At 45.1% G+C, this 12622-nt stretch overlaps 1 protein-coding gene across 5 annotated transcripts in view; it reads left to right on the top strand.

The window, feature by feature from the left end:
• The window catches only part of TSPAN11 (tetraspanin 11), a 168881-nt gene that overhangs the window by 87092 nt on the left and 69167 nt on the right, over positions 1-12622 (top strand). The window lies entirely within an intron of this gene.

Below are 12622 nucleotides of genomic sequence, written 5' to 3'. Positions count from 1 at the left end.
ATTCCAACAACAACAGTTCCCAGGGTCATTGGGAGACACAAGCTTTCCCACCATGAGAAGATGTAGTCCCCAGGGAAAGAACAGAGAATCAGAACTAACTTAACTAACAAACAAATAACATTCAACAAACAAAACAAACATATTTTTTGGGGGAGGAGTTGGGAGGCATTGTGTGTGTTTTTAAAGGAAGTCAAAAAGTGAACCAGCCCTTCAGTTCTCCTTTTACTCTTCCATGCTTCAGTGCTTGAGGTTACATCCTGGCTGGAAAGTTGGGCTATAGTCTTGGCTTGTCCCTTCAGGAAAGCTTCCCTCCATTCCCAGTGTGGGCATTCCTGGCCTGTCACTGGAGTGAGCTCCGCCTTTTTCCCCAAGGAGGACAGCAAGCGCAACCATGCCCTCGGACTTGACCCGGGCATGGTGGTGTGTGCTGCACTTGGGCATATAAGGGAACAGAGGTTGGGGAGCTAACCTGATGTTGTAGTGGGCAGTGGCAGCTGGTATGATGGAGCTTGTGGCCCTGGGAGGGGATCATTGTTGCTCAACCCCAAGCACCTCTGGGTGCTTCCTTAAGTGGGTCCCTTCACCACCACCTCCTCTCCCTGCTCCCACCTCAGCCTCCTCATCCCCTATTCTATGGAGCTTGCCACCTCTTGAATATTGAGACATCCACCCATCCCACTCTCGGGAAAGGGCAGCAGCCCTTATGGGTTCCTGCTCATGGGGCTGCCCCAGTGACCAACTTCTCCAAGAAAGACCTGGTGCCAGCCAGATCTATCCCACTCCCACATGGCAGTGACACCCACCCCTGTTACCTGTGTGGTGGTGATTGGGTGCTGCTGGTGCCGCGCTCCCTCTGTCCCATCCACTGAATTCCCCCGTCGTCTCGGCTCCCAGACCCTCGAGAGCTAGAGATCCATCTGTGCAGGAGCTGACTGCCTCACCCTTCCCCATGCACACTGTGCAGTCACTAGGGGTTGGGGGAACAAGATTGGGCAAGACCAACAAAAATGGGACTTTGTGTCCCAGGAAGACTTACAGATTTCCCAGGACAGCTACCTTTAATAATAATAATAATAATAATAATAATTAATTAATAATTAATAATAAAAGGCTGATCCTGGGAAAACTGGGACCGGTGGTAACCCTAGAGCAAGAGTCCTGATCCCAGTGTGGTCAGCCTTGGTGGAGCTGCTTGTGGGATCAGTGCCTTGGACTGTTTTTTAACCCAGGCTTTAATTGTATGCCACAGTCCTCTTCTACATTGCTTCTCACTGTACTCATGTAAGGAGCCTCATTCTCTTCAGTTGAAGTAAATTGAACAGCATTTGACCTGCTGTTCTTAACTCTTCCATGTGTTTGTGAGTAGTCTGAGGCCATGTCTGCACTACAAACTATGGCCCCCATAATTTGGCCATGCAATTCATATGTCACTTGTGCATCCTCAGGAGTGCTTGTGTTGATGGACAGCGCAGTGGGCCACCCACCACCATCCAGTGCACTGTCTTTTGGGAAGTGTTGGCAATGCCTGATGGGGCAGAAATGAGTCACAAATCGGGGACTGGGAGCAAGGAATTAACTTCCCAGTGTGCAGCTGTCTGCATCCCATAATGTCATCTATAGCCCATAATTTTTGCACTTTAAAAAAAAAAATCTCACTAACCTGCGTGGCCCTCATCACTGTCTGCCATCTCTGACAGAAGCATGGGGCCTGCACAGCTCTGCACAATTGTCTTGAGCTTTGCAAGCACCAAATGCAGAATATTCTGGTATCTGCATTACCATAAGAAGAACCGAATCAGCATGGAACATGATGGTTTCATGGAGGACAGATCGCTGTGGGACGTGCGGTTGCAGGTGGCATTCAGAAAGCAGCTGCAAATCATGCAGTGCTGCTTATGGGCTCAAGAAATGAGCACTGACTGGTGGGTTCACATCATAATGCAGGTTTGGGATGACAAGGAGGGGCTGCAGAACTTTCAGATGCACAAGGCTACGTTCCTGGATCTGTGTGCCGAGCTCACCCCAGCACAAGGGACACCAGAGTGAGAGCTGCACTGATCGTGGAGAAGCAAGTGGCGATCGCATTTGTGGAAACTTGCAGTGTTGGATTGCTGAGTCAGTGGAAAATCATTTTGGAATTGGAAAATTCATTGTGGGGGCTGTTGTCATGCAAGTGTGCAGGGCCATTAATCATCTCCTGCTAAGCAAGACTGACTCTGCACAATGTGCAGGACATAGTGGATGCATTTTCGGCAGTAGGGTTCCTGAACTGCGGTGGAGCAATAGACAGCACACACATCTATTTTGACACACGACTATCTTGCCACAGAGTACATGAACAGAAAGGGCTACTTTTCTGTCACTATGCAAGCATTGTTGGATCACTGGTAACATTTCACTGACATCAGTGAGGGCTGGCCAGGGAACATGAATGATGCTTACATCTTTAAGAACACAGGACCATTCAGAAAGCTATAAACAGGGCACTTCTTTCCCAAATGGTAGTTTACCAGTAGCAATGCATAAAAGCCAGTAGTAATCATGGGGGAACCCAGCCTATTTCTTGCTCCTCTGCCTCATGAAACTGTATGCCAGCCAGCTGGGCAGTGCCATGGAAGAATTCAACTAGTGGCTCAGCAGGTGCAGAATGACAATTGAAAGTGTGTTTGGTAGATTGAAAGGATGATGGCATTGCTTACTCACAAAACTGGATCGCAATGAAAAAAATATCCCAGTGGTTATAGCTGCCTGTTATGTCCGGCATAATATTTGTGAACCAAACGGAAAAAGCGGCTGCTCGGGCGGAGGGAGGATGGCTGTTTGCTGAGTTTGAACAGTCGGACACAAGGGCTATGAGAAGAGCTCAACGTAGGGTGACCAGATAGCAACTGTGAAAAAACAGGACGGGGTGGAGGGTAATAGGCACCTATATCAGAAAAAGTTCCAAAAAACAGGACTGTCCCTTTAAAAATGGGACATCTGGTCACCCTAGCTCAGGGGTGGGCAAACTTTTTGGCCTGGGGCCCACATCGGGGTTGCAAAACTATATGGAGGGCCGGGTAGGGAAGGCTGTGCCTCCCCAAACAGCCTGGCCCCCGCCCCCATCCCACTTCCTGCTCCCCTCAGAATCCCCGACCCATCCAACCCTCCCACCACCCCACTCCTTGTCCCCTGACCGCCCCGCCAGGACCCCACCCCCATCCAACTCCCCCTTCTCCCTGTCCTCTGACTGTCCCGCCTGCTATCCACACCCCTGTTCCCTGACTATCCCCTCCAGAATCCCTGACCTACCAACCCCCCCTGCTCCCTGTCCCCTGACTGCCCCGACCCCTATCCACCCCTGCCCCCTGACAGGCCCCCCCGGGACTCCCACACCTATCCTTCCCCTCCATTCTCTGACCGCCCCTCTCCCCCAGAACCCCCAACCCATTCAACCTCCCCCTGCTCCCTGTCCCCTGACTGTCCCCCGGGAACCACCGCTGCCTGCCCCCTTACCATGCCAGAGCCAGCCACATAGCTGCACTGCCCAGCAGGAGCAGCGGGCCAGAGCTGCAGAGCTTGGCATGGCGAGCTGAGGCTGCGGGGGAGGGGGGACAGCAGGGGAGGGGCCGGGGGCTAGTCTCCCTGGCCGGGAGTTCAAGGGCCAGGCAGGATGGCCCATGGGCCAGACGTGGCCCGGGGGTCGCAGTTTACGTATCTCTGCCCTAGCTCAATGTAGAGCTATGCTGCTCAGGGAGGCTTTGAAAGAACATTTTTACCATGAGCCATCGTAATGCATTGTAGTGTACCATGTTCTGCCTGACCCTGCTGTTTTGGGACCTGATATGAATTGTGCAGCACTTGTACATTTGTGATTATTAAACTGTTTGTCACTGATTCTATGAGTTGTGTCACACTGTACAGGAATAAGTAAACAGGTGCTTTCAGAACTGCTGGACACTCTACAGCACATGTGAACTAATGAAGGTGAATTATGTTCAAAATTATTCAGTAATAAAATAAGTGCAAAAAAATTATGTGCAATTTAAAAGCAAATACATTAAAAACTTAATATATTAATGGACTAGAATTTGACCAGGGGAAAGAATACTCATATCCAGTTTAGTTTAGTTTTCGCATGTCATGTACGTGAAGCTGTAGTTGTCCTTAATGTCCCCCGGTGGGAAGTGGTAGGGGTATGTCTGTGATCCCCAGTTCGACGTGGAATGGTGTAGGGAGGTGCTGCATGGATTGCAAAAAGAGATGAGCCCGTGATTGTTGAACCTGTAGGTCCACAAGAGTCTGCAGCATCTGTGTTTGCTGCCGGAGAAGCCCCGTTATATCCTTGTGCAGCTCCGTCTCCTTTCCCCGCTGGGAGTCCTGGGCGTTGCTCCAGTCTGCTCTTTCCTTCTCCAGGCTGTGTTCAGTGTTCACCCTCCAGGCCCTCTGTTCACAGTCTGATGCAGCACTGGCTTGCGGGATCTCATTGAACATGTCATTTCCAAGTCCTCTTCTTTCTCCGCCTTATCTGGCTCTGGCATTCCATGAGTGTGTAGGGGGAACCCTCAAGGCTGCTGCAGCTGCAGATAAAATGCACAGAGGTACCATTGTCAGTATAGTTGCAACAGAAATCAAATGTTAAGGTTCAGAATTCCCTCCCTTGCTACCCTAACGTTTTGCACAAGACCTGCTTATTGACACTTCTGCTTTGGAGTTTTGTGCACAGTGCCACTCACAGCTCCAACCATGTTGAGCCTGGCCCACCAGGGATGAGGGAAATGAAGAGGGAATTGCTCGGTTGCATGAAGCTATGAGTATTTTAGGCAATGGCCTTGAATACTGGCACCATTTTCCACAAGTGGTGGTTATTTTAGCTGATACCTCATTTGTGAGGGTAACAAAAGCAGAGAGAACACAGGTGCAGCCTCGTCCTGAAGCAGCCGAGGCCCATATGCTGCTAGTCTCTGTACTGCAGTGATGCCCGCTGAAGTTATCACTGACTGGTGTGGGAAAGTGTCCTCCTGCAGAGAAAGAAATAAGGCTGTCATCTCTGGAAGCTTTTGGGAGAGGATTGCACAGTGCCTCCATGAAAGTGTTATCCAGATCTCTGAGGAGGATTTAAGAAACATCCCTGTGTACATGAACAAACTGTTCTGCATGGCGCCCCCTTGGCTGACTCTACAGGGGAATGAAATGCAAACAGCACTACCTCTCTTTGTTGTACCACTGCCACCTCTAGTACGAGTAAATTAATGCAAAGTCGATAGCTGTGCCATGTTAAGTTGGGGGTGCCATTACTATAATCGGAAATAAATTTACACGCTTACCCAAGAATCCTTCGTTTGCATTGAGCTCGCCCATGCTCAACTGCTGGGACTGACTGGATCGCGATTGAGTCTCAAATGGATCCTGGCTCACAGCACAGCTCCTTGTAAAAATGGCAGATCCATGGCTTGGCTCTGGATTGACTGTTAGGCATATCAGAAGGTCAGGGAGGCCTACCGCAGTTCCTTCACTTTCATGCCACACTGCTCTTGGTCCCTGTTGTGCCCCCTTCTCCTGAATCCCCCGTGCAATGTGCTCGTAGTTGTCCCCATTTCTATGGCTGGTCCGTAACTGTGCCTGCACAGCCTCTTCTCCCCCCAGGCCCAGGAGATTCAACATCTCCTGTCACAAGCCAGAGTTAGTCTGGAGCATGTAGTACGCATGGACAGTTGTATGCAACAGTGAAGAGCTGCTAGGTGTGCTTGCCAAGATGGACAGTCAGGAAAAGACATTTCACAGGGCTTTAAAGGAGAGGGAAGCTTTCTGGTCTCCGTGACCCCCTGGGCAGTAGATTTCACAATTGTGACCAGAACAGTCAGTGTCAGGCATTGTGGGACAGCTGCCGGAGGACTGTAAGGGTCAACATTGGTAACGTAGTGTCTACACTCATGCTGTATCGATCTCTGTACATTGATCATGGCTCAACATGACTGGGGAAGTGGTGTTACTGTTTCAGAGTAGCAGCCGTGTTGGTCTGTATTTGCAAAAAGAAAAGGAGTACTTGTGGCACCTTAGAGACTAACAATTTTATTTGAGCATAAGCTTTCATGAGCTACAGCTCACTTCATCCGATGAAGTGAGCTGTGGCTCACGAAAGCTTATGCTCAAATAAAATTGTTAGTCTCTAAGGTGCCACAAGTACTCCTTTTCTTTTGGTGTTACTGTGTTTCTGTAACAGGTCACTTATGTCAGTGGGAGACACGTTTAAGTGTAGGTATATGTGCAACTAGATTGATACAAGGCTGTGTGCAGATCAGGCCTTGGTTCAGCAGTGGCTTTTCTGATACTTTATCAGTTGGATGCAATCCAGTTCCTTCCTCCATAGACAGAGGGTCCTTCTGCAATGGAACCTGTGCTATTCACGACCCCACTCTGCGTGAGGCCCCTGTGTGGCAGCATGCACGGGCATGAGTCAGGTACAAGGCTAGTGAGAGGGGCTGCTGTAATGATCCTTTCCCACACCCATCACCTTTTTTCCCACTCTCAGGCAAGAGAGGGCTTCAGTAGGCCTCCAGGTCAGCCTCCATAGTGGTGAAGTAGGTCTAGTGAGCAGCTCTGTAGCAGAATCTTCTTTCCCCACCTCCCTGCATATCTATCAGAGTCTAGCCAAACTAATCAGACTGGATGCTGGGCTTGAGGTGTGAGCCATAATTGCCATCCTCATTTAACTAATGAATCAGAACTCTGTGTTGATGGGGAAAGAAACTTCAAGAGCTGTTGGAAAAAAAATAGCCTGGCTTTATTTTTTACCACCAAACAAACAGCATTTCTCATGAGGCAAGTGTATTTATTCTGAGCGTGCCACTAGCTTCCTCGGCACATTTATTTACTAGGAAAGAAAGAGGCGTTTAAAAGACACTTTTGTCTGATATTTCTTTTACTCTTTACATTTCTAGAAAGATTTCTGATGAATTGACTAAGTATTAATAGAAAACTTGATTTTTTTAAAAATCCCTGTGAGGTGATGGCATGTAGTAATTTAGACTGCCATTAAAAGAAGGTATAATTTTTCTCTTCAATAGCAACCATAGCAATTATATTCTTTTAGGAGAACCCTGGAGTTGTATTTGTAATGCTGTTTCAGTGACACATGAATTGGTGCTGACAAAATGAAGCCATCCTTTCGTTAACATTCCCCTTTAAAAAAAAATGCAATATGCATTTGACAGGTTTCAGAGTGGCAGCCATGTTAGTCTGTATCCGCAAAAAGAAAAGGAGTACTTGTGGCACCTTAGAGACTAACAAATTTATTTGAGCATAAGCTTTTGTGAGCTACGGCTCACTTCATCGGATGCATTCAGTGGAAAATACAGTGGGGAGATTTTATATACACAGAGAACATGAAACAATGGGTGTTACCGTACACACTGCAACGAGAGTGATCAGGTAAGATGAGCTATTATCAGCAGGAGAGAGAGAGAAAGAAAAAAAAAAACCCCTTTTGTAGTGATAATCAAGGTGGGCCATTTCCAGCAGTTGACAAGAACGTGTGAGGAACCGGGGCGGGGGGGGGGGGGAACGGGGACAGAAAGAGGTGGAAATAAACATGGGGAAATAGTTTTACTTTGTGTAATGACACATCCACTCCCAGTCTTTATTCAAGCCTAATGTAATGGTGTCCAGTTTGCAAATTAATTCCAATTCAGCAGTCTCTCCTTGGAGTCTGTTCTTGAAGTTTTTTTGTTGAAGAATTGCAAATTTTAGATCTGTAATCGAGTGACCAGAGAGATTGAAGTGTTCTCCGACTGGTTTTAGAATGTTATAATTCCTGACGTCTGATTTGTGTCCATTTATTCTTTTACATAGAGACTGTCCAGTTTGACCAATGTACATGGCAGAGGGGCATTGCTGGCACATGATGGCATATATCACATTGGTAGATGTGCAGGTGAACGAGCCTCTGATAGTGTGGCTGATGTGATTAGGCCCTATGATGGTGTCCCCTGAATAAACATGTAGACACAGTTGGTAACAGGCTTTGTTGCAAGGATAGGTTCCTGAGTTAGTGGTTTTGTTGTGTGGTGTGTGGTTGCTGGTGAGTATTTGGAACCTATAACATTCTAAAACCAGTCTGAGAACACTTCAGTCTCTCTGGTCACTCGATTACAGACCTAAAAGTTGCAATTCTTCAACAAAAAAACTTCAAAAACAGACTCCAACGAGAGACTGCTGAATTGGAATTAATTTGCAAACTGGACACCATTACATTAGGCTTGAATAAAGACTGGGATTTGATGTGTCATTACACAAAGTAAAACTATTTCCCCATGTTTGTTTCCACCTCCCCCCCCCACACACACTTCCTCACACATTCTTGTCAACTGCTGGAAATGGCCCACGTTGATCATCACTACAAAAGGTTTTTTTTCTCTTCTGCTGGTAATAGCTCACCTTACCTGATCACTCTCATTGCAGTGTGTATGGTAACATCCATTGTTTCATGTTCTCTGTGTATATAAAATCTCTCCACTGTACTTTCCACTGCATGCAGCCGATGAAGTGAGCTGTAGCTAACGAAAGATTATGCTTAAATAAATTTGTTAGTCTCTAAGGTGCCACAAGTACTACTTTTCAATATGCATTTGATGTCCCAGGTGGTGTCAGAAATGAATTTGGGACTGAAACGGAGAAACTAGATGGGTTTTGGTAAGCTTGTGGTTTTCCAAAAAAATCTAGCATGAAAATTTAATTCTCATCATTTGACCTAGATGTTATTGGATGTTAATTTCTCACAATACTCTCAGAACATTACTATTTTTCAATATGTAAGACACGCAGGTATGGAGGAGGTTAGCAGGAGAAGTGACAAGTTAATGAGGCAAGCATTCTAATCACTGTTCTTAGATTCCCGTGTAACAAATGCATCAACTGTAAAATTACCAGCATAATGATCCACCTCCAGAGCTCAAAAAAAAAAAAGATTAATGGAAAGGAATAATTTTTAACATTTTCCCAGATTTTGGCAAGCTGCTTTGTATTCTTAAGGGTAAAATAGGTGTATTAAAACAAAGCATCCCAGCACTTTTTCCATGTGCTTTCTAAAGAGGAACAGCTCTTTAATGCCATGGTTATATTTAGTTTCACTATTTTAACTTTTGTTACTATAGGGGTCCATTGGATGCTGGAATAACCCACAAAGGGGAGAAGAAACTCCATGAGTTTTAACTTGAAGAGTTTCTTTCTTATACGTCTATAGGGTTGGGGAGGTTGGATTCTGCCCTTTCATCCTTTCTTCTGCAGATGCGGTCAGGAGTGACACCTCAAAACTTACAGAATCCCTGGCTTCCTTGTTGCTGTCCAATTCCAAAAGAAAGCAATTGAAAGGTTCCAGGCTTCCTTGGCATTTCTCTAGCCAACATATTTATTTATTATTATTCATTTTATTTTAATTATGGTAGCACCTAGAGGCCAGGGCCCCATTGTGCTAGGTACGATACAGACATATAACAATGAGATGGTCCTGGCTCCAGAGAGCTTAATGAGTCATAACACCAACGTCCTGAATGGTAACCTTAATGTAAGTAGGATTATTTGTTAACCCTTCTCACCTTGGATTCGTTTCAGTTCTGTTAATTACATTCTGCCTTCTTGATGTTCCTGCAGTTTTAACTGGATATGGTACACTTCACTTGGCATCCCTTGGACTCTGTGCGTTCTGTGCTTTGTTCTGTTAAAACAGCTGCTGTGTTTCTCCCCAGAAGCACGTGTTTCAGTGGTAGGTAATTGGTAAAGCACTCTGGGAGTTCTCTGGGTTGACAGGTGCTGCATAAACATAGAGGAGTATTACTGTAAAATGAAAATTTTCTCTCTATGGGTTTATAATGTAGTACTGGTCCTTTTATGTTCTAGAAAGCACTAATACAGTCAATTTAAGTGCATGTACAGTATTTACATTGAGCCAGAATTTTTAATATGCATAATGTCATACCATGAGTATGGACCTCCTATAAATGCTATACAAAAAGACCATTTCAGTGGTGCTTTGTGTACTGTAACATTCCGTTAATAATGGGTCCTTGTGAACATTTAGATTGCCTGATTCTGATTTTACCCTGATATTGCTCTATTGACTCAACAGAGTTACTCCCAGTTTACACCAGCGTACAGTGAGGAGAATCAAGCTGACAGTGTTCTTTGACTGGGATTCTATGTACTAAGAAAAAGAATGCAGTCATGGTAAAATGCTGATATTGACATGGCTCTGACTCTGAGAGTTATTTTAATAGCTGTGAAAAAAACTGCAGGGAGTTCCTTTCACATAGTATCATTAAGAGCAAAGTGTATCCAGTTTTGCTCATCTCAGTCCTCTGCAAGTGAAGAAGGTGAACAATAGTTCTCAATATAAATGAACAGGGTGATGTTTTGAAAACAAAGTCCCCATTCTCCTCTGTTTTACACTAGAGTAAATCAGAATTCTCTCCACTGAAGTCAATGGAGTTAGGCCCTGATTTCCCTCTTACTCTGGTGTAAGTCTTTAATTGCAGTTGGAGGGCCAGATGCTTTGATGGTATAACTCAGCATAGCTCCACTGAAGTCAATTTCCACAAATTTCCCCTGTTTCCAAGTCTGCCACTGATGGCAGTCATACAGTCAGGTTTGCCTTAGCCTGCAGTGGTCACGTTTCTGGTTGAGCTCTTTTCTCTCCTTGTATGTTAAGCAGAGTTGTGTTTGGCCAATACTTAAATGGGAGATATGCAAGAAAAACACAGGAGGTCACCTTGTTAGCAACAACCTAAAGTGAAAATACTACTCCTAAGGATACTATATTAGTGTCATGGCTAAAATGCATACCCGGGGTGGAGGGGAAGACCCCAGTATGGTAGAGGGTAAGGTACAAACGTTCATTTGGCCCTAACAACCATCCTTTCAAAAGTGGGTATCTAGCCTTGCAGCTGGTAATAGAACAGCACATACACTTGTATAGAAGGAGGTAAATTTGAAGAACAAATATCCAAAGGTATAAAAGCAATGAATTCTTTGTACTCTGGTTCTACCTTGAAAACAACCCTTTGTAAATCTGCTGCCTACGTATATTCAGAGCCATAATCTTAGTGACAAATTATTTCTTTTTCCTTTTTACTCTTGTCAGTGTAACCCTGACTTGTACAATGGTTGTTTTTGTCCCTCCTAGGGCAGATGTAGTCAATTATTTTTTGTCAAGGTCCAAATTTCTTGGTCAAGTTATAGTAAAGGTCCAGACTCCAGAGAAAGTTAAAAAAACCCAATAATGATAATAAGTAAATAAAAAGATTTTGGGGTCTGTTCAGAAGCATCTGGCAGTCCAGATTGCAGTTTGCTTGCTGACTACCCCAGCCCTAGAGGCTGGTCCTCATAAGAGGATAAGACTCTATTATGGTGGCCAGCTAGAGGAGTTTTTCCTTTAGCTCAAGCAATTAAGCCTCATGCTGAAGATCCCAGGTTCAGCGCCTGCTGATGAGCCAAGCAGGTGGTCAGCATGTTAGCGCTGCAAAACCAGAAAAGCTCACAGAGAGGGACCTGGATTGTATTCCTTCTTGAGCATCAACAACAGAACTGTTTTAGGTTCCAGTTACAGGGCCAATTAGTTGCACTTTTGCAAACTTACTGAAGACAATGATGTTTATGCATGTGTCTCTGAGCACATACTTCAGCCTGCAGAATCCCCATTACAATTGATGTGCAAGGAGAGAACCCAGCTTGATTCTCAAAGCCGAGACGTTGGGTCCTGATCCTGCAAACTCTTATAGGCCTGCCTAATTTTATGCCTATGAGTAGCATCATTGACACTTACAGGACTCGTCCTTGCAGGGCTCTCACTCCAGACCTAAAAATAACAGGGTAGGTGTTCATGCTCAGGCTGGAGCTCAGGTTCTGAGACCCTCTAATTCTTATATTCTATACTGGGTAATGGGAAAATGCCTCTCTCAGGATTATTTTTTACAGGTCAAAAAGAGGCAATGGAATAAACTGAGAAATTAAATTCAATAAATGACCAGGATTGGGTTCTTTACAGTGGGCATAGATGTTGATCATTATACATTAATTAAGGTTGTAAAACAGTTTACATTCTAATCCCAATTTGTAGATGCTCATAATTTTTAGCGATTTTTGTCATCTTTGGGGCTGAAATTTCACGATTGGCCTATGCTGACATTAATCTTTCTAGAAATCACTGCTTTTAATCTGTGAAAGGGGTGAGACACACAGTGCAGTTTTCCCACTGTTAAGAAAACCTTCTTCCCCCCCCACCCCACCGATGAATAGGGTGTAGGAGAGAGCGAGCGTGAAACCAGCCAAAGTCTTGAACTTGAAATTTTCCAAGTGCAGATTACTCAGTGTACATTTGCTTTGCTAGATTGCTTTTGTTATTATGGTTTTGTTTTTAAATGGCTGCAAAATAGGCTTATGAACTTATAAAATCTGCTTTGGGCCATGCTTAGTGTGAAAAGCCGTTAATGTTTAAGGCCCCAGTTCATCAAAGCACTTAAGCACATTGGCTACTAGGTATGTGCATAATTGCTTTGCTAAGTAAGTATGGATGTAAGCCCATGTGTATGTGCTTTGCTGAAGCAGGTTCTAAACTATGATGTTAGCCTTAGATGCACTAGACAAGCATGCT

This window comes from Dermochelys coriacea, chromosome 1 (genome assembly GCF_009764565.3).
Source record: "Dermochelys coriacea isolate rDerCor1 chromosome 1, rDerCor1.pri.v4, whole genome shotgun sequence".
Taxonomy (NCBI): domain Eukaryota; kingdom Metazoa; phylum Chordata; order Testudines; family Dermochelyidae; genus Dermochelys; species Dermochelys coriacea.
This window is presented reverse-complemented; position numbering and strand designations above follow the sequence as displayed.